Below are 26536 nucleotides of genomic sequence, written 5' to 3' on the forward strand. Positions count from 1 at the left end.
CTAAATCTTTTTATTATAGACTTCCACATGCTTTGGAGCCCAAATACTCGTTTCTACGACTTAACAGGACATATAATATCTTACCGTACTATGTATATACAAATGATAAACTGGACAACTAACGAAGAAAACTTTCAGTTAATGATGGTGAATGTGTTCATAGAATTTCCGAGAAGCAGTGTCTGTCCCGATTAGGACGTAACGCCGAAAAGAACAATAATTAAAAGAAGTTTGAGCTCTACTGGCAGCCCTTGATTGCTAGTACAGTATTGCCAGGACATCAGTAACCAGATCATTGCTTAAGACTGACAAAAAACCCTGAGTTTATAAGTGCTGATATTCTTATTCTTCTAGGAAACAATGGCATCTGCCACGTAAGTATGCTGGGCACGTGAGAGAAATTGATATTACAATCTTATCGTCTATTGAAGACGTTATTATATGGTGTTGCTTGTATGCGAGTTTACATAGGTATCGGCAGTATCAGTTTGCGAAACAAGTTTGCTTTGAAAATCAGGTTGCCTATCTATCAGGCGTTAGGCGAATTATAATTATGAAATATTGAATTGAAGTACACGTACAAGTTTCTTGATCGTGTCTACTTTCAGCGATTGGTTTTAACAGTTAGGTGACAAAACGTCGAAACACAAAACGACGAATGCCAAAACGCCGAAAGGACAAAACGTAGAAAGGTTGAAAAAACAAGACGTCGAAAGAAGAGAATTGGAATCGAACGAACATTCTGTTCCAAAAGAATTATTAACTCGACGTTATGTTCTTTTGACGTTTTTTTCCTTTCAAAGGTTTGGAATTCGATGTTTTTTCGACGTTTTGTCCCTAAACTGATTTTAGCATATGAAAAAATTAGATTGAAAGAAGGAAGCTAGATATAGCTAGATATTAGGGCGGATATGGGATTTAAGGATAAAATGTCGAAAGACAAAACGTCGAGATCCAAAACGTTGAAAGAGATAAAACGTCGATTTTTTTATTCTTTTGGAAAATAATAATTTTTCAAATTATTGTTGCCGGCCAATTCCTCCTAATCGACCTTTTGTCCTTTCGACGTTTTGTCACCCAACCCCCTCGTTTTAAACGAATTCCTATGTTTCTTGGGGTATCTTAATTCCCGACAATATTTTTTTGTTACCGCCATTTTTTCAGGCAATATATTGAAAAACTAAAATATGGGATATACACTGTCAAATATTGAGGAGCGTTTTGAAAAAGTATACAAATTGATTGAGTTATTTCCGAAAAATCTAAAAATATAAAAATTATGCACCAAATTAAACACCTCAATGTATGTTCTTTACACAGCCAAAGTGGTATCAGGAACATAAACGCTCATTACTTAAAAACGGTTGCACAAATTTAAAGTATGAAAGTATTGTTTTGAAAAGAGAATAACCGAACATGAAAAGAGCTCTACGACCTGATATATTGATGTGGGTTATGGCTAGGCATCGGTCTCCCAAGGAATTTTGGAATATTTCTGGAATTACTGATGAACAATGATTAACATGGATACAAATTCTAAAAATAGATTTTTTTTTGAGGAGTTGTGGAAAATGGTGTAACATTGTAGAAAACCAAGAGCTATCACAATTTTGTGATGATTTTTTTTTTTATGATTAAAAATTTCTTTATCTATCAGAATTGAAAAAAAAATCCATTAAGACTCTCTACCATAAAGAGCATCTCATAAAAAGAAAAAACGAAAAGAACCAGTCCTACGTTAGAGCACTAATTCCTACAAATTTTCCAATCAAAATGTATTTTTTATATCTTATCTACAGTAGGTACCGTAATCTGGGGTAACATTGATCAATTTCTGGGATATTTCTTAAATTTTTCATTTGAAAATGCAAATGTCGCAAGTTTTATATTTTTAAAACAAGTACTGGCATCCACCACTCGAGACTCTATACCGTATTTTGGTTTTCAAAAGATTCAAGTATGTTTAAATTAATGTTTAAAGTGATTTTTTGATATAGCTGATATGGGGTAACATTGATCATCCATGTAAACAACGTTCGGTAATGTTGAAAATGTCATTACTTACTTAAACCATGGCGACTGAAGCCGAATATGAAGACCAAACTCTTACAAATCATTTACTATTTGAGTTATTGCAAAAATAAAAACACCTTGAATAGTGGAATACGCCTAAAGGTAGGCAATGTCCTAAGGAGTTTCTGCATTCTTTATTGTAATTTGTGAATTATGCTCAACTGAACATATTTATAAAAATTTTGACAACGGAATCGTTTTCGGCGATGTTATTTTTAATAACAACCGCATTTCTTCTGCTCATAACGTTCTCATAACTCATGTGAGACACGATTCTTTAATCATGTCATCCATAATCCTGAAAATCAATGTTTAAAAAAAAAATAAAAATTTACTCATTAGCACAACTCATTTTTCGCCAAAACCTCAAAATTAACAATGAGCTCATGTATAGAAGGGAGAGAAGCGCCATTCATGCATTGAAAATATTTCATCAATAAATGTTGATTCGAACTTTTCACAAGGAGGGTCATGGCGATCAATGTTACCCCGGATTACGGTACACAAAGGCCAATTTTCATACAAAATGGTCCAGTTTGGAGACCACTATTCTGCTTCTAGAAAACCTGAAATTTGAACTGCATAATGAAAATAACTTCAAATTAAATTTTGTGAAGAAATCAAAGATGTATATAAAATTTTAAAGTTGTTCAAAACAGTACATTTGACAAAAATGTCAAAAATTTTATTCTTGGATATTTTGCAATCAAACAATTTAGGATTTATATATTATGTTCTATAAAGATTCCAGTGAACAAATTTGATGAAGCATGCCTTTATTTAAAGATCCAAATTTTAAAAGTATTTTGATTATTTGATTCGATAATAATATAATTATTTGATATTGGATATTTTCATGAAATGTTACTTTTTATTAAATTTTCACAGAGTAAAATTCAAGTTATTTTTGATATACAGTTTGAATTTCAGGTCTATCGGTTTTCTAGAAACAGTGATCCAGATCTCCAAACTTGACCATTTTGTATGAAAATCGGCTTTTGTGTACATCACTCCTGTCAGTACGGTATCTGTAAGAATGAAAACGAAATGGTGTTTGAATGTTACGAGTTTGCTTGAGAACGGGTCAACGGATTTGCATAATTCTTTCACTGTTGCATTTGTCCAGGACACTGAAGTGTTCATACGTGAAAAATCAACTGACATTGGGAAATTGAGAAAATCCAACATGTTACAAAGTACGGTATAAATTGCCGTATTCACAGTGATCTGGATTGCGATGTTGTAGCAAAGAGGGCGTTACTCAGCAATTGACGTTTGACTTTGAAGGCAGAGCAATGTTTGCCGAGACAGCTAGTAAAGAATGAAAAATATATTCCCCACTTACCGCAGTAATATTAGATAGAAATCTACATATTTTTTGAAACCAGAGCGACTGTAGAAACGTTACGTACCTGAAAATAAATAAAAGAAATCATAATCAATCAGTCCCAATCCATCAAAAATTTTAATATTTTATATAAATGCGGTTATAAATGTAGCAATTGATTTGGTTAAGGTGGCGGTTGAACTTCGCCTTGAACAAATAACAAAACAAAGATAACGTATTATCCAAGAAATCCACCTCGCATCGTGCAAACATAAACAAAGTTGGACACACATTCAAATACACAAGTCTACAATCAATTCAATTTTCTGGACAACCCCGAAACTGAAACCCCGAATGTGCCTTTCTCCCAAGGTTCCACCTCTGAGTTGGCGTACATTGACCGCGTGTTATTATGTGTGTATGTGTGTGTGCACAGAAGGCTCACTTTAATGACGTCGTGGAAATAATTAATAAGAATAGACGTATAATTTTATACGGCTCTATGTTCTATAAAATTCCATTCAACGAATGAAGGCTGCGAGGCGTATCGTGCGTCTTCCATCGGGCATGCATCATCGAGGAACGCGCTTTGGGGGAGATGGGGCCGTTAAAACGAAAACAGGCGGAGAAAAGTGTTTCATTGAATGATGATGATGATCAGCTTAGCATAGAACAGCTCGCCTAGATGCCTTTCGATGCTTTTCCCATCGTTACACTGGTTTAGTGATACACACCTTAATGCGTGACAATAAGCGATTAGTTAGGCGATGTTAATTGGATTTCTTGAATGCCGCGAAGTAAGTATCTCGGGCAGTAGCTCATCTTTTCACCGGGAAACAAATATGTAATTGATACCTTAGTAGAAAATATTTTTTATTATAATAATTATTATCTGTTCATTACCAATGGCCTGTGGTTGCTACTCCAGTAATACCAGATCAGCTGTACTTACACAAGGAGTTAACTAGATGACTGCATCGGACTAACAGACACCCACAGTACGTAAGTATTGGTGATCTTCGATTTTTAGGCGACAATGGCACTTGCCACGTCCAAATACAGACAAGGGAGGAATTGATTATGCATTACGTTTCGCCCACTGCAGATCGTGAAGTCCTCTGCATCTGTGCAAAGTAATGCGAATTGCATAGGTATCGGGAAGGCTTGGTTATGGCACAGATTTACTTTTTGGTTTAGCGAATTGCCAATGTATAAGGCGAAAGGAAATATAATATAGAAATGATGAAAGATCGAAAGTGACTGAAACTGTTGTTAGTCCGTTTTTGGATCTAGCAATTGAACATATATGAGATATTTGATTAGAGAAAGAAGTAAGCGATAGATATATACAACTACATAGTACGCTGAAAGAGACCGGTCTGGGATTGAACCTATGGCCCTCGACATACAAAACAAAAGTGATAGCCATGTTATTACCAACTCCGTCTGTTAATGATTAATCTAGTTTTAACGCAAAAAAATGTTAGTTGGTTAACCTATATGCCTTCATTTATCCTGTTCGCACCAATGAAAAAGTGAATGTTGACCATATTGGTGCTTACGTCTAATGTATCTGCAACGACGGCCAGTGCAGTGTAGCAACCAAAGAATTTCTTAACCAAAAAAAGCGGCACGACATCCCGGCTTTTCCGAAAAGAAGACATTTTTATTGGTGTTCAGGTGCCGCGCTCCGCATCAAAAAGGAACCAGTAAGAAATTGATGACACCTTATTCACACGGCCGTCCGTCGCCATCATACTGTCTTCCGGGAATTGCACTGATGTTGATGTGAGCATATTTTACTGCTTGTGAGATATGGTGCCACTGAAGTATCGCAGCATTGATGTAATAATATTTCATAGGCGTCTAGGTCTTCAGCGCGGGTATCTAGTAATGTAGCTTGCTCTGGTTACTCGTAATGAAACGCTTATGATCGGAACCATAAAAATTGTTACGATGCTTTAAGATCAGATAAAGCAGGCAAAGAACATTGGGTTGAATGCTTGTTCGTAATTTTGGTGTTCACATATCTTCACGAAAGATTCAGTTTGTTATGTGTTGTTCTACGCATCGTATTATGATACCAGCATTTTATTAATACATGTTAGACATCTCTATGGGACAACATAAAAATGATAATATGCTATGATAATAGACTTTCATACATACCAGAGGGCTATGAAAATTCGACCATTGCAACTGTTTGGCTAGAACCATAGTTTTTTTAACTAGCTTTCGTGAAACATTGCGTAATGAAATCATTGATCAATAAACTTAAAACAATAAACTTGAAAACTTTTTTGAGATGGTCCTTCAAAATTTTATTCTATGACTAGAAATGACATCAAGGTCCGGTTCCAAGAATTCAAAACACTAGGAAAAGTCCGCCTCTGAGCGATACAATCTTTGTTATTGAATGAGCTTTGAAGCGTTTCAGCCTTGTATAGCCTCGTAGTACGATAAGAAGGATTCAAGATATGAATAAACTACTATTCCTCGGGAAATTTGAACAGCTGTCGTCCTGGTAGCGTTTTTGGTTTTATTTGAGTACTGCTAGCGACTGAGTGTCTCAAAAATAGAAACTGCAGTCACATTTCTGACAAAAAAGCAAACAAAAAAGATCAGAAGGAAATTAAAATACGGAACCGAACCCTTTTCTTGGACCTTTTGATTCACTTCGGCAGTAGGTTTTTTGAAAGCTACAAAGCTCATATTTGGCCACAATATGCGTCGTACTAAAGCGCTTCTTATTGCAAAGTTTTAGACAATTCGACCAAGAAAAACCCCCCATGCCAATATGAATCATGGAAGTGCCCAAGTGATTATCACAGGAAGAGGCTTCTTTTAGTAGAGAGGAATCTCAAGTTGCATCATTTAGTTTTAATATATAGTTCTTCAGCAGTATCTAAAAACAACATCAACACTCTTAGTATCAAAACTTTCATGTTTTTTTTTTATAACTTATAAATTTGTTATACGTTTATACATGAATTATAATATATGTTATATGTTTTATACATGAATTATAATATATCGATACTTGTAGTGACGAACTAATCAATGTTTTTTATCAAATGCAAAACCGTAACATTGAAACCATTATCACAAAACAATCTGTGTTTACATGTATAACTTGTTTGAAAAAGAAGCATGAAACGAGCTCACCAATTGATAATCCATCGTCGATACAGCAGTTGCTAATCACTTTCAATTCCGTCACTAGTAGTGCCCAGTAAAACGCGAAAACCGAAAAAAAATCCGGTGAAAGAAAGAAACCGCTTGCTTGGACTTCAGAAGCGCACGCCTTACATGCAAAATGACTGAAATAGATAAATCTCGCGTAACAATACTCAGATCGTTGATTCTCCTATTTTTCAGTATTCAAATCAATTAATGTAATTTTTTGCTCGTTGAGAGACGATTAACTATTACTACACGATAATAATCGATTTTATTAAGAAAACTTAAAAAAAGGGGCAAAATTAAGATTTTACATGCTTGGCTCATTTTGAATTTTCAACTAAGCATTGGCTTTTTTTAAACGCCAACTTGAATTTTGCTAGCGTGGCTTGACCCAAGGCTAAGCCCTTTTGGTTTTCAACGAATGAGCATGTGAAAGTCATGGGCTCACACCATGGTTTTCATTGAATGAGAGAGAGAGTCATCGACCTCTTACTCATACTAAGGACAATGGCAGTTTGCGATATTTTCCGAATGATGAAAAGAGATCCGAACATTGGCCGTTTTGAGCAGGGGTCAATGAATGATTCGAAAAAGAGGATTAATGGTCGTTTTGAAAGTCGGGATTATAACGGTAAGTTCTATCTATGATTATGTTGACAATGTTGCATAGTTTGCGGTTATAAGGAGATGCTATCAAATGGCATAAAAACCCGTTTTTTATAATTTAATCATTGGGCCCTTTATAATTTACGCGAAAAATAATATATTTTTAACAATCAATATGTAAAAAACCAGACGTGATATAACATTTTAGAAAACGACAGTAGATTCAGCAACCCCAATTTAAAAACAAAAGGGTTTTTAGAGCTTTCAGGACTGGTAGCGGTCAGACAGCAAAATAATAGTGACATTAGTGACCAAAATGATCAAAATAGTGACCAAGAAGTTACCTAAAAGTGACTTCAAAACTACTAGAATGTTCTATGTGTATATCAACCAATCTACGTAGGGGATCTAGAGAACAATAGTAGTTTGAAATATTTCTTAACAATTATCAGTCAGGATAACACTTGATTGTCAAAAATGGTCGAAAAGTTGACGCATTATTGATTTTATTTTAAATTTTTTCACGAGACGAATATTAACTTTGTACAGGTTACTATTTTATATTTCTGATTTCAGTAGGAAAAAACTCGTAGTTTATCGAACACATGAATTCCGAAAAACAAACTCGTGATAGAAATTTTAGCGAAATTCCTGTTTATGAAGAACGTACTACTTACTGAATTCAAAATTCAAAAACAAGCAAAATATAGAAACTCAGGCTAAATTTGTGGCAGAATATCTGTAAAATTAAACCCTCTCTTCCTAATAAATAGTTACTCCAGAACACAATTGATTATTCACGAATTAGAGACAAACCGAATAAGATGAACATTGCATATTTCTAACGATGAATGTTGTTATTCCTAAAATTCTCTGGCATATCTTCTGGAGAAGTTTTGATGAGGTACTTTCAGTAGGCAGCTTTAAGATATGCAATTAGAAAATGATTCCATGCGTTTCAACTGAACGTTCCAATAAATGAAATATTGAAAACTATCATATCACTCAGTGGCGATATGATAGTTTTCAATTCACCTCATGTTATATATGATCTACGACCCTGAAAAAGACTAGTTTTGTATACCGTACTTAGTTTTCTTAGGTATTTAGGTTATAAAGTCAACAGTAAACAATTGGAAACGCATATTGTTGATCACATTCATGAGCATAGAGATTTAACGGTGTCTTTAGTTACAATTTTTCTGAAAAAAAGACTTTAGTGACTGTTCCCGTGGATTCGATCCGGTAGGGAATAATTACTAAGAGAGAGATACGTTCTAGTTCACGATTTATTTCAGACTGATTTGGTACATTACATGGTGTTGTATTTATAGTCCTCTACCCTATTGTACTTGCATAGCATATTCTCGATGTGCATTGTTGTATACAATAATGTGTTGTGTCTAAACGGTTATACTATTGACGGACTGAATATTCTGGAACTGTCAGACAATAGAGAGAATGAAAATGTAAATAAACAATCGTTAGATTGTGTTCGGTCTGGAAAGATCGAAAGGTAAGTTGATTGTTTATGATGAAACCCTAATGTTTAACTAATGTTTTGTTGTTTTGTTTCAGGTATGCTGAATGAATGATAAGAAACAGGTAAGCAAAGTGTTTAGCAGAATAGTGCGGATGTGAAGAGTACGATTTGGGGCCTCAGCATGAGGCATGTTCGTCTGCCGGCGCGGTGTAATGAAAACACCCCGGCAGCTTGCTGATGGCCTCAACAGTGACTTTTTGTTGGAAATAGTGACTTTTTAGTGCCCAGGTCGAAAAAAGTGACCAAGTCACTAAAAAGTGACTTGCTACCAGCCCTGCAACTTTAGACAACAAACACCAAAGCGTTTTTTTGTTTTTCAAAAATCTTCCAATAATTTTCTCACAGATTTCACTAGGAATTAATTCAAGACTTTTGAGAATGAATGAGTATTTATGAAGACAATCCATTCTCCAAAGAAGTTGTCAAAAATTAGTTCAGATATATCTCCAATGTTTTTCCTGAAAGTCCTCAGTTCACCAGGAATACGCCCTCAGAATTTCCTAGAAAACTCTCAAGTAAATCCTTAAGCATTTTTTTAGAGAGTTCCTTACGATTTCTTCCAAAATTTTCGTTCATGATTTCAAGATTTCGATCAGAAATGGTCCCACAGATTCTTCCTGAGCTTCTTTCTAAGATTTCTTTAGATATGAAAACCTGAAGACCAAATAAAAAGACCAAAGTTGCATCACAAATTAGGTGAATTAAATATAGTTGTTGATCAATGAAGGAACTTTGTTTGGAAGACGATTCTCTTCTCTTGTTTTTGAGCATGAACATGAGCATGAGCATTGATGACCGTACAATTCGTAATTGCTACTCCGTGACTGACCATAATAATCGAAATTGTACAGGGAACCACCAGATGTAGCTTGGGAGTAGCATACCTTCAATGTACATTTTCGAGGACTCTGAAATTAGTAATGTCAATAACGGCGCCGGCCACGTCCTTACGGTAATCGGGGAAGGGAAGGAATGTTAGTGTGACATCCATTGTTCCTAAAGACCGAGTATACCTCTGCATCTTCATGGTTTTCACGGGAAGGAGCTTTGTTAGTGGGAGGGCTTAAAAGCTGCATGATCAGGATTTTCCTTGGTAAGTGATGCGATTCATGTAACTTCTGTTATCTATCAATGCGTCGATATCTTAAACATCGAACTATTGAAAGTTTTAACTCTTGATTTTTTTTAAACATTGATAAGCGCTTATGTCTACAAATACATAAAAAAATGCATGGCATGGTACAAATTGGTTATTACAAGCATGAAACGAGCTCACCAGTTGGTAATCCATCCTCGACTGAACAGTTACAATCCCAGCGTCAATAAGCTTAGATAGGGATACAACATCACTCTGATGGCGCGCGAGTGAAGTGCTGAGAAAAAAATCGCAAGCGAACGGAGCCAACCGAAAAAACACGCCGAGCGCGCGAAAAACGAATCGAACGACATGGGCCTTCGCAAAGCACTCTCGATACTCTTGTATTGTTTTTGTTGCGAAACAATTTTACTTCCTTTGACCCAATTTCATCCCTCAAAGTGGAGACAATGGGCTTTATGTATTTCTTATTCAATGTAAAAAATAATCTATATAAATAATAATGGAGTGATGTTTGTATGTCACGAAATGACTTGAGAACGGGTCAACGGATTGACGTAAGTTTTTCACTGTTACACTCCACAAGGGATGCGACGTGTTCGTGTGAGGAGAAAGTTCAGGAAAGTGTCCGAAATAATTGGGAAAACGGGAGAAGACTAAGGTGTAATTTTGTATGTGGGGATTCTTGACGTTTTCAAACAGCCTACTTGATGGCAAGACGAAGTTTGCCGGGACCACTAGTTTAAAATATTAGTGAAATTGTAGTTATTGAGAATATATAATTTCAAAACACTATTCTACTGACATTTGGAGCACCTGGAACACGTGTTAATGTTGAAGATTTATTAAGTACGATGCGTGTTATATCTATAATAATCTACATTTTCATTCAGCTAGTGGGACTTCTTCTTATTATTATTATTCTTCTTGACATAACGTCCTCACTGGGACAAATCCTGCTTCTCAGCTTAGTGTTCAATGAGCACTTCCACGGTTATTAACTGAGAGCTTTCTTTGCCAAAGTTGCCATTTTCGCATTCGTTTACGTGTGGCAGGTACGATGATACTCTATGCCCAGGGAAGTCAAGGAAATTTCCATTACGAAAAGATCCTGAACCAACCGGGAATTGAACTTGTAGGACTTTTATAAATTAGATCTCTAGAAACACAATCAAAAGAATATATCAAAAATTGTTGTTCAAGTAAGCTTGCTCATATTTAAACAAAACTCGCATGTTTGTTAGGTTTCCTATTCAAATGAAAATCATTGTTTTATGTTTTTTTGTTCGTTAAATTGAATGAAACTTATAAGAAAAACAATTATCAACAAGACCAACTCAATTGCATGCTGCATCGAAAATTAAATCCCACATATGAAAGCATCCTTCCGTCTATGAACGCAACAAACCCTACATTAGGGCGATTCAAATTTTAAGAATGTTTGAAAAACTCAATCTCCCATATTTTTCTTACCATCCTTTCCATAAAAATAGTGTTTTTGTGAAATTTTAAGCTTTCTAGGTGGTGATTTAAAGGTGGCAAAAACACAAAGAAGGTTTATATGGAAATTACAATGAAAATTTTTTTAACACGTGAACACTGTAATGTAAGTACAAACTAATCATCCCATAGTGAAAACTCAATCTTCTAATCTTAATGAAGGAAGTTGTTTAAGAAACAAATGCCTTTTGAGCTAATTTTGTTTGGGATTTTTATAGATGTTTGCAGGGCTATAATCCCATACGAAGGTAAATAATTGCAAACAAACTCATAAATACCTCTTCTCCTATCCGTCGGATTGAATTGCTCTCCTCAGAAAATGTCTTTATTATGATTTGAAGAATTAGTTTCTATTATGGGATGATAAATGTGTACTTACATTCCAATACTAACTTGTTTGGAACATTTTTAAAAAAAATTTCCATAGTAATTTCCATGCAAACCTACTTTCCCGGGTAGAGGTGAATAACAAAACAATGGTAAAATAAGAACAAATTTTGCAATCATATCTGGTTTAACCATTATTATGTTATTAATATATGACATAAATATCTTATCAATAGCAAAACATACAATCATAGCAAAATTTGTCATTGGTATGTTATCCTTGAGAGTCATGTAATAACTAATCAATAACAAAATATACTATCATGGTAAAATTTGTTATTTGTGCAAACATACTAAAAAATATTAAATATCTACATAATAACAAACATCGCCATCACAGTAAAATATGTCATTATTTTGATATTTGAAATCTTTATTTATATAATTCATGAGAACAAACCAACATCACATTTTGCAATAATAGCTCATTTTACAATTCGTATGATATTCATTGAAGATTTAAAAAGCAAATGTTTTTTGCAGGAAAGCAAAAAGTTTATTTTTCAAACATGCTAAATTTAGATATTAAAGTCAAAGAACTTAAATTACCATTATTTCGATCTATTCGTGAATAGCTTATTTAGTTATTATTTTGTTATCAATATCTAAATAATAACATATTTTGTTATTTGCGGTTGCCTATATTTTTGCTATTATTTTGTTATTACAATGGCAAAATATGATATTATTTAGTTTTTATGCCATATAAACTTAGTTATTATTTTTGTTATTTTATCTCTTATTTCAAACAAACAAAGAACAAATTTTGCTATTCAAACATTCTATTTTAATAGTAAATTTTGTTATTCTTTTACTATTCTCCTCTACCCGGGTTACCTACTTACCTATAAATCATCCGAAAGTTGAAAATTCCACAGAACGCTATTTTCATGGTACGGAAGATATGGAAGATTAAATTTTCAAACTTTTTTTTTTTAATTTAGGCAGCCCTACCCTACACCTGAACAATGTCCACGAGGTTGGGGCTATGTTAATATTCTGACGTTGAACAAGGTAAAACATAAATCGGGCAGTTATTTTTAAACAGGCACATGAGATGCGAGAAGAATAAGGCTATCCGTAGGATAGCAGGAAGCTTTCAAAAAGAGAAAAGTAGAGCAAATTTCCAGCATCATCGTGAAAGCTGAGGAACGCACAGAGAGAAACTGTTCGTATTTAAGCTATTGAACGTTACAAGTTGGGCATCACAAAAACGTTACTATTTATAACTTTTCCCCGGTTCCTTTTCAGTTATGAATATAAAGTTACTTGTGTGGAACATCCCCTCCATTACGCCGAGCCCGACTGTTTCAGGAGGGGGAAAGATTGTCACGCTTGAAAGTCAACGTCGAAGGACGGCGATGATACCTCGGAGCATAGCATATGTTACTGCCGCTACGGCCGTTGTTTAGCTGACTCGTCAACGCAAACGTATTAACGTCACGGCACATCTTCTCTGTTTCAAGCTATGCTCTGCACCACAACAACACCCAGTTTTGCCTACTGTTGATGACGATGTTAATATTTACACAGCTCACTCGGTGGCAGCAGCGCTCAGGCAGAAGACAGAAGCAGCTGTTATCGTCACTCTGCAGCGAGGAACAGTGCCCAACCACCAAGCATCGCATCATAAGCGCCACACAGTAGTGATCCGTACGTCGGATCACGGTTCTTTATTTACTGTTATTATCAAAGAAAAAAGTCATCAAAATTAACACCAGATGGTCTATATATCCATTCGCATCTCTGGGATATTTTTTGAAAAAAAAAAACGTTCAAAAAATACAAGGACTTTTAAATTTGTTGATTTTTTATACATTGGTTATGTATTTCAATGTCGAAATGTTTTTTTAATACTTACAAAATAAAAACAACTCCGCAATGCTTCAAAGCGCTTCAACCTGCATATAACTAGTTAATTATGATAAGTTTTTATAAGCTAATTTTTATTTTATGTTCTATAGAAACGGTAAATGAAGCACCGTGTACGTGGTTGTCATCTTGTGGTAAACGAGCATGATGGTGGATACGCGAGAATATCCGGAACGCTTCTCTGCTGTAGCTGTCTTTCATGTCACACCCGGCAAAAAGGGATTTGGGAAGTGGCAATGCAAGTGCACTCGCTGGACGAGATTAGCGCACACTCTGAGAAGCGTGAAGTATGTTGTGATCAAGTCCCCCGTACAAAAAGAGATCCACGCGTGTGTGGGCATGAAAACCTATTTTATCGCTGAAGAATCAACGATGTGAGGAATGGTTGTCTCGGCTGACAAAATGCGTGAACGATAATTAGCACCTACCGTATTCGGACAACGACATTCCAGAACCATTTAAGTCCCGTGTTGTGGTTGAATGGACGACACCAGTGGTTCTCAGCCTTTTTGAGGCTTGTAAATAGTATGGGAGATAAAATTCGAGTGGGATAACAGTTTCTTTTAAAGACTTCTAGCTCAATTCAATCGACTGGAATTTGGAAAAGTTATGGCTATTTGTGCTGTGACGTGAAAATTGTAACTTTCGGTTGATTGAAATTCATAATAAAATAGAGAAATCTTCACTCATTTGAAATAACTTCGCGGTCCCCTGAGCTTCCAAGGGAACCGCGGACCACCGATTGGAAAACCCTGGTCTACACTATACTAACAAACCGCAATGAATGCATTCGTACCCCCAGCGCACTCGTTCTCCGGAGCTGAATCGTCATCAACGTTCCAGGAATTGATTGATGGGCTTTTAAAACCGTGCGCTATAGCGATGCGCCTTGGTAAGAGAGGATTTTAACCACCGACACCGGTCTAACTTTAGCCGAGTACGCTGAAGTTGAATGCCCTCCGAACTCATTCTCACGTCCTTTGTGCTGTAGTGTGTGGCATACCAACAATTTCAGTCGTTTCCTTCAATCAAGCCTCGATAGATGATCAGAAACTATTTGAATAGAAAATTTTATAACGATTCGATCTTGTTTCGATTTATGAATTCAATTTAAATTTAGAACACATTCTTTCTGTTGATTTCTTTTAGAACGGAGTTTCCCACAGTAATCAATCGACAGGTGAGTAGCAGTATTTAATGACCGCTGTGGAATCATAAGAGAAGTCGAGAAAATCGAATATAAAGATAAGTGATAATGTTCGTTTGTGTGTGACCCACTCATACCAAACTGGAAAACTGATATTGATTCACTTGAATGAGTATTGAGGTTCTAGAGATGATGGATTTACGAAGTATCCCGTACTGATAATGCCATGAAGCGTTGTATTTATTTAGACTTACACTACCCAAGTATGGAATCGCATCATCCAGTATTGCAACACCCCACTTCAATATTACAGCATTCCCCGAAGAGTTTAGCATCGCCCGTAAACTAAAAATCTATGATGCAATATTTCAAAATCATTACTTCCTACAAAATTACGGTTTTCAGCAAATTTGTTCAGAAGCTTTATGGTGTTCATTAGGTGACATTTTAAATGAGCAATTTTGCCGCTACGTTGCGCTAGTATGCATGTAATTTGGTCATATTCTGGCAGGCTCTAGCTCATGATTTTGACCACCTAGAAAGTACGTGTCTTGAGCAAAGTTGTTCAGAAGCTTGAAAGCAATTGGAAGCAGCACTGTTTGGTTAGCAATTTTTCCGGCACGGTGGCACTACAGTGCATGTAAATTTGGTCATATTTTAGCAGGCTTCAGCTTATGATTCTGACCACCTAGAAAGTTCGTGTCTTAAGCAAAGCCTACCAGAATATTACCAAATTCACATGGACACTAACGCTACCTAGCGACAAAATTGCTGACTAGACAATAACTAGAGAATACACGGAAAAATCCGTTGCCGGAATCATGAAATCATAAAATTGTATGTTTCATAATATCATGACTACAAGTCATGAAACCATGGCTATTAATCAAGAATTTGTGGATTTATGTAACGCCTGTCACTTTTTTCATTTAAGTCAACGCGTCTTTTGCGATTGGTAGTGTTTTTTAAGTGAAATTATACATAAGTTTTGTTTACGTAAGAAGTTAATTTGAATACCATGCTCGTCGGAACTTTGCCATCATATCGATGACATTCCCGATGACCCAATTAAACTGCTGGTGCTATAAGATGTGCGAAAATGTACTTGCCAGCTTTCACACGGATTATTCCGTACCGGGCAATGATTGGCGAAGTTTTTTTTAAGATATCCAAATGTTCCTTAGGAGACCGTCATTCTCCATTTGGACCCCATTTTGTTTTTGGTCATTTTATCAAAAAAACTAAAATGGGGGCCATACAATGTCAGATTATAAGGAGCTTCTCTGAAAAAATCATACAAATCGGTTGAGTTGCCTTTAACAAATCTGAAAATAACAAAATTATGTTTTGTGAAGTTTTCAAGATCTTCATACGGCCAGATTGGTACCAGAAACAAACATAACAGACTCTCATTTAAGTATTGTTTCGAACAGTGAATGCCGAACATGAGAAAAATTCTGTATTCACAAATATTTATGTGGGCTATAACCCGCGTCTGCCCCCAGAAATTTCTAAATATTTCCGGATCCAAATGAACAATGATCAATATCGACAAAGATTCTTAAAATAGAAGAGCCCTCAAGCTTGTGAGAATATTATGCAAAAACATCGAAAAACAAAAAAAAGTTATCACTGTTTGAATATTTTTTTGTGGTAAAAATATGAAGTCGGTAGATGGGTTACATTGCTTATGAGGTTGCTGAAGACACGAACTTTCTAGGTGGTCAGGATCATGAGCTAGAACCTGCTAAAATTTGACTTAATTTATATGCACACTAGCACCACGTAGGAGTAAAATTGCTAACCAAACAGTGCTGCCTCAAATTGATTTCAAGCTTCAAAACAATTTTGCTGAAGACACCTACTTTCCAATTTAACATGCACATTACCGCCACGTAGCGGTAAATCTGCTAATCAGACAGTGCTGATTCAAATTGCTTCCAAGCTTCTGAACAACTTTGCTGAAGACACGAACTTTTTAGGTGGTCAGGATCATGAGCAAGAGCCTACTAGAATATGACCAAATTACATGAACACTAGAGTCACGTAGCGGCAAAATTGGGCGTTATAAACGTGAACTAAAGAAAGCAATAAGACGGCAACCTTGTAGAATGTAAGGATTGCAAGATATTGCAGAAAAATACTATAGTTTACAGGTGATGCTAAACTTTTTGGGGTGCTGCAATACTTGGGTAGTGTATATAAAGAACATGTTCGATGTGCAACTTGAGTGTGAAGAAATTTCCGTCTCTTCAAAAAACCTCGAAGGATTCTCTTGACAAATTGAATTAATTATAAAGACAATCACCAAACGATACCTTGGATGATATTCTGGAAGAATCACTGAAAAATCCAAGGTAAAGTCTTTGAAAAAAGTGTGCAGACATAATTGGATATATTGATGGAGTTATAACTGTAACATTTCTTGGTGGAAACCTTTTATTAACTTTTTGAACAATCTTTTGAATAGTCTACTGCAGAAACTGTGTATGAAATAGTGAAAATCCCTGTAAGAAATTTCTGGATGAAGTTCATGGAATGGACAAAATAATTGTTAAAATAGTTTTTGAATTATTTCTAATTTATAAGAGAAGGGGGGGAGTAGGTAAATTTCGGAAGGAACACCTGCGTTGCAAGTTTTAAATCCTGGATCCTCGAATGATTTATCGAAAGTTTTTTGAAAATAATTCCTGTAGGAATCAAATGTTGAAATCGGTAAAAGAACTACCGGTAGAACCCCTGGAGGAAATCCTGATGGATTTTTTGCAAAAATACATGTTGAAATTACAAGAGGTATCAGCGTTGGACTGCCGAAGGATTTCCTGGATGAAATTCTAGAAGATTTTCACTAAAAGTTCTTTGAGATATCTCTTGGAGGACTTTCTGTATGAGTCATTATTGATGATTTTTTATTGTATCCATTCCACACAGGAGTCATTCGTGAAATTATCGTTGGAATATGTGGAATAATCTCTGAAGGAATTGCCGGAGAAATCATTGAATAAATTGTTAAACATATCAGAAAAGTAATCTTCGAAAACATCTAATTACAGGTAAAATCTCAGAAGAAATTTCTGTAACAATTCCTGGAACAAGAAACGGAGAAAATCCTAGAAAAATATAAATGGAACCCCGAGTAAAATATATGTATTCCTTGAGACATCCCTGGAGGAATTACAGTTGAAATCTCTGAGGTATGAAAGAATTAACAAAAATCCTAGCAAGAATAGTTTAAGAGGAGGAATCTCTGCAAGAATTATGTAAGGAGTCTATATTGGTGAGATCGTATTCCACAATAAATCACCAGAAAACAATTGACAAATTACAGTACGAATTTCGATAGCAATCCTGGTGAGAATTCTACCAGGATTGATTACATAAATATTTTGAAGAATCATTTGAGAAACGCATTTAGTAAAACAGTAGTTTCTCGATTACATCACTGCTCGTTTTAATACCGCTTCATTATATCACTCTCGATTTGAGCACGGTTTTCTGTTTGATTTTGTCACGCCACAATAATTGTATGAATTTCTATTCAACCTACTCTAAAATCTATTCAACCCATCACATCACTCTTGGCGAATTCACCACCAAAAAAATCAATAATACAACAACAAATTCTTGAAATAGATGACAAGGCAACTGTATTACTTAACATCTGTTAAAGATTTCCGAAACCCATTTGTAAAGGTACCCTTGAAGGAAGTTCGTCAGAAACTGTCCTGGACAAATTATTATCTTTATTAACGAGATTTGCAGCCCGAGGCTGGCTCATCTCGGTCTACCTGGACAAATACCTGGTCGAATTTCTGGAAAAATCTCTCGCTGAATTCCTGTAGAAATTGCTGGAAGAATTACTGGTCATTTTTTTAGAGGAATCCATGAAATAATTGTGGGAGGAGTCCATAAGAAAATTCTTGGAAAATTTTCTACACATTTTTTAAAGATTTTTTTTATAAATTTCTGAAGGAGATACAGTGAAATCTGAGGAGAATTTAAAAAAAATAATAATTTCATTTCCTTAGTTATTTTTTTTAGTAATTCCAGTAAAATTTCAGAAGGAATTCATGGTGAAATTTATGGAGAGATCTTTGGAAAATTACAGGATATTTTTTTTGGGAAACTTCATTTAGAATTATTGAATACTATGAATTTATAATTGTGTATTCATTTTCTAAGGCTAATCATTAGTTTTTATACGAGCATATCTACATTATCCTGTCATCGAGCATTGTGAACTTTAAAATACTCGATGAGCAAGTTTCGAAATTAAAACTCCATCATCTCCTAGTGCACAGCAACTCCCATCTCAATTCTCAACCAAGTCAAATTTTCGTCGGTGAAAGCAACCATAAACTCGATTCTCAATATTCCTGCCAGCCTCGAGGAGAGAACCTATAAACCGCGCCGCAATAGAGTAACTCCCAGCTTCGGAACCAGCAGAACAAAGGGGAAAACCGAAAAAAATATTAGGGGTCTAGGTTTTTATTCCCTCGCTCTCTAAACACCGAACAACACCAACCAACTGTGTGTACTCATCATCATATTGCCAGCCAGCGCCCTTCCCTTCCTGCACGGGCTAGAACATTATCAACGGCCGGGTTTTCCCTTTGCAGGGCTGGTAGCACATAAGTGTTTAAAAAAAAAGAACCTTAGAGACCATGTATTTGAAAAAAAGTATAATAAGTTAAGCTACTTGTTTTGAAAATTCCTCATGAATCAAACAAGACACTTCTCAGAGGAAAATTCTAAGATATTTTAGGGTTGAAGTTGAATGATTCAACAAAGATTTTTTTAGGATGTCTCCACAAAGTACTTCAGATTTTAACAAAGGTTTGAAATTCAAATTTCTCAAGAAAATCCTCAGATACCCAGGAATGTATTCAATGATTCTTCCATGAAACTTCCTGGACTGACCGGGAATCGAACCCAGACACCTTCAGCCTGGCTCTGCTTGGTAGTTGCGGACTTTACCCACTAGGTTAAGGAATTCACCATTCCCATACATTCGAAAGGTATTTCTATAGAAATCCTACAGTAATCACTGAGAAAAACCCTGATGAATAAATCTGATGAACTCCTGCAGAAGAGAACTCGTACAGGGATCTGCAATGAAATTTGAACCTTTTAGAAAGTTTTGAAGGGTTATCCAGGAAATAGCTTTACGATTTACTTGAAAAATTGGCGGGATATCTTCTAGAAGAGCTCTTGTAAGATTATCTGGAAGAATTCATGTATGAATCTTTGGGAATATGAGGAAATCAATTGTTTCTGAGAGAACTTTCTCAGCAATAGCTGTGGAATTTACTGGATGTATCAGCGTTGAAATTTATAAAAATATATTTTAACTATCAAACACCAGAGAACAATTACATCGAGAATTGAAAAAAAAATGACTCAAGAGATCATTTTGACTAAAAAAAGAGTTTTCAAAACTGAGGAGCTTCCAATAAAAATAGACACTTTTAACATTTCAGTCGTCGCGCTGTTGTATTTTGTATTGCGGCGCTCATTTTAAATCCACATCCAGCGGCGGCGGTAACGCGCAGAAGATATGCGCGCAATTCAAACGCAACGTCAAAATTCAAGTAGGCTTGGATTTTTTCGTTCTTCAAGGACGCAAATGTTTCAAATTTGCTAAATCTGAAACATTTTGTGATTTTCATTATCACTACGACGGTATATCGACATTTTCAGATAATCGCATTACGTGGATTTATCTTGCAGAGCACAATACAACACTGCTGAAAAAATCTCGATGTTCGTTCACAATAGCAGCGCGTTGGTTCTGACGGTGGGAAACCGCGCGACGACTGGATGGTTAAGATACTTGCATTACAACAGAGACCAAGTCCCTAAAATGAGACCTGCTACCAGCCCTGCGTTTGCCACCTCGGATGGAAACGGCTCGCTCCCCCGTGTCTCATCCAGCGTGCGCAGTGAACCACTGCACACTCGACAAACGAAAATCTCGGGTTCAATAGACTCTATCCTCTGGTTCTGCTGGAAGTCGTGGCGTGTCTGTGTGTATGTGTGTGCACGTGTACGGGGCCACGTTCCGGTGTGAGTGTCCGTTCAATCATCATCAGGCAGCAAGTACCATCGCAAGTGAAGAGCGCAAAGCACTCGTTCTGGACAGGGCCTATGTTTTGATCTAGCCGGCAGGCAGTGTTAAGTCCATCCGTTCCAACCCACCAGTCAAGCCCCAATAGAAAGCCCTATGTGAGGAAAGAACAGGACAGACCATGCTGACAGCGACTGTGGAAAAGTTTGTCTTCCGGAAGGACGTTTTACTTGTGGAGGCGAGTGGTAAACTAGGGTGTTAATTGTTAACCGTTTTTAAATGACTTCATGACGATCGATTTCATTGAAAGTTGAATATTGGTATGAGACAATCCATTAATTCTGTAAAGGTATAAGTGGGTAAGCGTGCACGTTTTCGATCGAATGTTGATCAAAAATGACAGATTTGACTTTTTAGTCGCAGTTTTGCTTGCTTTTATTAAATTCATAACTTCAACACTATTAGGCATAGGAAAAAAAAAGACTTCCGGAATCCTAAAGAGATAGCTTTTTTTTTGGTACAGTGTCGCCAAAGAAACTTATTTTCAATTTTAAAAATTTTAATCTATATATTGGCGATTTTTCATTATCAGAATATTTTGATTCCAACGTGTTTGCCAGACATTTTACTGTTAAAACACTCAACTCCCCAAAAGGTTTTTGACCAATCCCGAAAATAGCGTTTGAAGTGAAAAAAGTCTGAATGTTCTTAATGTTGTAAATGTATATAAAATCACATGCAACAAACGTTCTTGAAGTAGATGAAAAAACCGAATTTAGTACTATACCATTTAATTCCACTAGAGTTTGTATCCTTTGACAGATACGCGTATTTCGACCTCAACTGTAAGGCCGTCTTCAGTGTCGTGTACTAGACTCGACGTCGAGTCTAGTACACGACACTGAAGACGGCCTTACAGTTGAGGTCGAAATACGCGTATCTGTCAAAGGATACAAACTCTAGTGGAATTAAATGGTATAGTACTAAATTCGGTTTTTTCATCTACTTATAGGTATTCTACTAAACAGCTCGAAGATTTATTATCAAACGTTCTTGGTTGAATCATCTTATGTAATTCGAGAAGGAATCCTCAAATGTTTTACCCTGATTCTCTCGATATGTTTATGGAAGAATCAAAGAAAAATTTATGATAAAATTCTATGGGGAATTTTTAAGGATTCATTTATGCATCAAATCTCTGAAGATTTAAACCTACGAATAGTCAGCGAAATGTCCGAATAAATAAACACAGAAGTCCTTAAACGCCTTTTTTGATATACCCTAGGATAATCTTTGATCACTTTTAGAGACGCCAAGAAAAAAAAACTGTGAAATAATTCCATAGAGAAAATTCTGAAACAATCCCTAGCATGTGAAATAGTCGTTATAGAAATTCTTAGCGTAATTCCTAAGAATTTTAGGCGGGCGAAGCCTTGATACTTTTTGAGGAAAACTTGGAAGGATTCCAGTTTCAATTCCTACGGGAGTCCATGAAGAGGTACTAGAAATTAATTTTGGATTGTTTCAAAAAAGGGCGTCAAAAGGAATCCATGGTAACATACCAGCAGTAATTTAATAAAGGAGCTCTGGTAAAACTATAAAGAAATTCTTAGAGGAATTTTTGGATGAATTTATAGTTGAATCCTTACAGAACCCTTGAGAAATTTTTCACGAACATACCCGAAATAAACAAAGCCCGTGATGCGACGCATCAAATCGCTTTTTTTAAAACATGATGAACGGTGAACCTTTCTTCGTAAGACTACATTTCCTTATAGTTTCCAAATATGAAAATTAACATAATATGAACTAAAAAATAACCGATAACCAATTCAATGTATATTAGAGGAAAGGACCAAATGGTCGATGTTCAGATAGACTGGGCCAATTCTTTTCAATGGTTTCAGGACAATATCAACATATTTGTTTTGTTTGCTGTAACAATGAAACATATCTATTTGATGTTGCGTATGTATCAAAATAGCATAGAAAAAATGATTATTGAAAGAGTCCTCAACATATCTTAACCTTTCGGTTATCTCGCGAATTTTTGTAACGCGAGTAGTTGCGCATCGTACTTAGTACAAAACCCTTGGTTATACGAATATCTCTGATCACTTAGAAAGATGGCTTCTTCGGCAGAGTTGTTCAGTAGCTCATCCTGAGAGGATTCTGATCAGAATTCTGAGAGAAATCTGATGAGAAACTTTCGAGAATTTTGACGAGGAGAGGAGAGAGGATTCTGACGAGAATCCTGAGAGAATTCTGAGAGGATTCCAACGAGAATCCTGAAAGAGTTTTGACTAGAATTCTAAGAGGATTCTGACCAAAACCCTGAGAGTATTCTGATCAGAATCCTAACTGGATTCTGAAGAGAATTTTGAGAATCCTTAGAAGATTCATTCTGACGAAAATCCTGGAAGGATTTTGACGACAATCCAAAGACGACGAGAATCCTGAGAGGTTTCTGACTAGGACCCTGAGAGGTTTCTGAGGAGAATCGTGAGAGGATTCTGATTAAAATACTGAGAATTTTGATACGAATTCTGAGGATATTCTGACAAGAATCTAGAGAGGATTCTGATCAGAATTCTGATTAAAATCCTGACAGTATTTTGATTAGAATTCTGAGAGTGTTCTGATCCTCTGATAAAATCCTCTCAGGATTCTGCCGAGAGTCCTGAGAGGATTCTGACTGGAATCCTGAGAGAACTCTTATGTGAATTCTGAAAGGATTCTGTCGAGGATCCTGAGAGGATTCTGATGAGAATCCTGAGAGAATTCTTATACAAACCCTGAGGGAATTCAGCAAGAAACCTGAGAGGATTCTGACCAAAATCTTGAGACTATTCTGATGAGAATCCTAACAGGATTCTGAGAGTGTTCTGATGAGGATCCTGAAAGAATTCTGACGGTAATACTGTGAGGATTCTGAAGATAATCTAAAGATGAATCTGATGAGAATCCTGAGAGAAACCTGACCAGAATTCGGATAGGTTTCTTACCAAAATCCTGAGAATATTGTGATCAGAATTCTGAAGAGAACAGGATTCTGAAGAGAATTCTGAGTGTTCTGAGAGGATTCTGACCAGAATTCTGAGAGGATTCTGACCGGAATTCTGAAAGTATTCTGATGAGAATCTTGAAAGAATTTTGGTATGAACCCTGATGGAATTCTGATGAGAATCCTGAGAGGATTTTGACAGGAACCCTGAGAGGTTTCTGTCGAGGATTCTGACCAAAATCTTGAGAGGATTCTGACGAGATTTCTTAAAGGGTTCTGACCAGAATTCTAAGAGAATTTTTACCAAAATCCTGAGAGTGTACTGATCAGAACCCTAACAGGATTCTGAAGAGAATTTTGAGTGTTCTGATGAGAATCCTAAGAAAATTCTAACGAGGATTCTGACGAGAATCCAAAGAGGATTCTGACGAGAATCCAAAGAGGATTCTGACGAGAATCCTGAAAGGTTTCTGACTGGGACCCTAAGATGATTCTGAAGAGATTTCTAAGAGGATAATGACGAAAATGCTAAGAGGTTTCTGATGAGAATCCTGAGAGAAGTCTGACGAGAATCCTGACCAAAATTTTGAGAGGATTCTGACCAAAATCCTGAGAGTATTCTGATCAGAATTCTTACAGGAAAAATTCATAAGCAATCATTTCATTACCTATTTTCGTTGCACCATCAATCGCTCTGGATGGCATTTAATTTGATTTCGTACAAATAATGGATAGTCCTTAATTGGAACACTTTAATGGCGATTGTTAGAAACACAATTGTGATAATTGGTAGATAAACAACGTTCTTTGAAACCAGTTTTTAGAAACTTTAAGTCATTTTATTGCTCAACTGTTTAATTCATCTGCTTCGCAAGGCTTCAAACTAATAATTGACATCAACAAGTAATGCTTACGTTTAAGTAACGCGTATGAAATCTTTTTTCAACCCATATTGTTGACTTATTGCATCCATAATTGGTACACCTAACGCTTTCTATGTTTAATCCATGAAGATCGAAATTTGACAAAATAATTACGGCTCCTGAGCTTTTGAACAACTTTGCCGAAGATGTCTTTTTTCTAAAAAGTCAGGATCCTGAAGTATCCGCAAAACAAAAGTTCCACGTTCACTAGCGCCGCCTAGTGGCAATATCTTCTATTTTTTGGCTCAAATAATGATAGCCCTTGAGCAACTGAACTACTTTGTCAAAGACGCTATCTGTCTAAGTGGTCTGGATTTGAGATTTGCAAAACAAAAGTTTCATGCTCACTATCGACGCATAGTGGCAAAAATTGGAAGCCCGAACATTTCTAACTGTGGTTTATTCGAGCCGTATATATTCATTATTAAGCGACTTCTACCTACATTTGTAGAATTTAACGCATTATAAAGGGCCATATTGTAAACAAAAACTGTCGAGTATTGTTCTTGAAAAAGCTTTTAAAAAAAGCTTTAAAAAAGCTCCAACATATTTTTTTATCTAGTTTTTCATATGACTATAACTTGCCTAGGTAGATTGATTTAGGGATTTTACAACCATTATACTTACTCAACTGACAAGAATCTTCAAAAAAGTGTCTTACCTGAAAGAAAGAGGAAAGAGAATATTGATTATTTCATTAGAAACATTAAATTTAAGTATTTAGCTTAGCTTAGCTTAGCTTAGCTTAGCTAAGCTTAGACTGACTACGCATATCAATGGTTGCTATTCCGTGATTGACCGAAGTCAGTGAAAATGCACAAAGAATCAACTAGAAGTTCGGCTGGGATTGGCCATAATCTTCTTCAGTGTGCATAATTCAGTGCTTCTATTTATACAGGGTCAATAACGGCGCCGGCCACGTCCTTGCAGTCAGGTGGGATTGGGGGAAGGAAGGTTAGTATGTAACCTTTGCTATTTGGAGACCGTGTTTGCCTCTGCATCTCCACAAAGGTTACTGGGAAGGATGTTTGTTAATGGGGAGGATCGTTGGGTCAAAGGATTCACTTTGATAAGTGATTAGACCATGATAAATAGTTTTTTGTCAAATATAAATATGCTTTTATGAAAATATAATATTTTCATTTGATATGAACAATTTCTATGTAAAGGAAAATTATGCCGACACTTGAGGTGACGAACCATTCAAAGTTTGTTGAACAAATATCTAAATGTAACATTACTACAGCTGTCAGGACGAAAGCATGTGTTATTATATTTTACTTTAACATCATAGAACACTCTTATTCTTATGCCGACACTTACAGTGGCGAACCATCCAAAGTTTGTTGAATAAAGTGAACCTTTCGCAAGTCTACACTTGTAGTGTCGAACCATTCAAAGTTTTTTTATAATTACAAAAATAAAGATAAAAAGAAAGGGGTGTTTTGAAAAGAAAAAAATGTTAAACATAAATAATTCATGAATAAGAGTTTATGTCGACACTCACAGTGACGGAACATTCATAGTTTGTTGAAAAATCATATTTACGTCCTACCGTTGTATCGATTAAATGTGCTGTCATACATATTTTATAGATTAGAAATAGTAGCATGGAACGAGCTCACCAATTGATCCGTCATCCTTGACTGAGCAGCAACAATCCACATTCAGCTTAACTCGTTTGCTCGGCTATATAAAAGCACTCAGAGAAAATAGGCGAACGACCCGAGAGGGAAAACAACTGACGACTGCTCGGGCTTTCTTGACGCACTGCCAAGGAGCAATCGTCAAGGTGGAAGATCAAACAG

The 26536-nt window shown here is 36.0% G+C and overlaps 1 protein-coding gene across 1 annotated transcript in view; it reads right to left on the bottom strand.

The window, feature by feature from the left end:
- LOC5576036 (serine/threonine-protein kinase NLK) overlaps nt 1–26536 on the bottom strand; it is a 276399-nt gene that overhangs the window by 191954 nt on the left and 57909 nt on the right.

The sequence above is a fragment of the Aedes aegypti genome, chromosome 2, assembly GCF_002204515.2.
Source record: "Aedes aegypti strain LVP_AGWG chromosome 2, AaegL5.0 Primary Assembly, whole genome shotgun sequence".
NCBI lineage: Eukaryota > Metazoa > Arthropoda > Insecta > Diptera > Culicidae > Aedes > Aedes aegypti.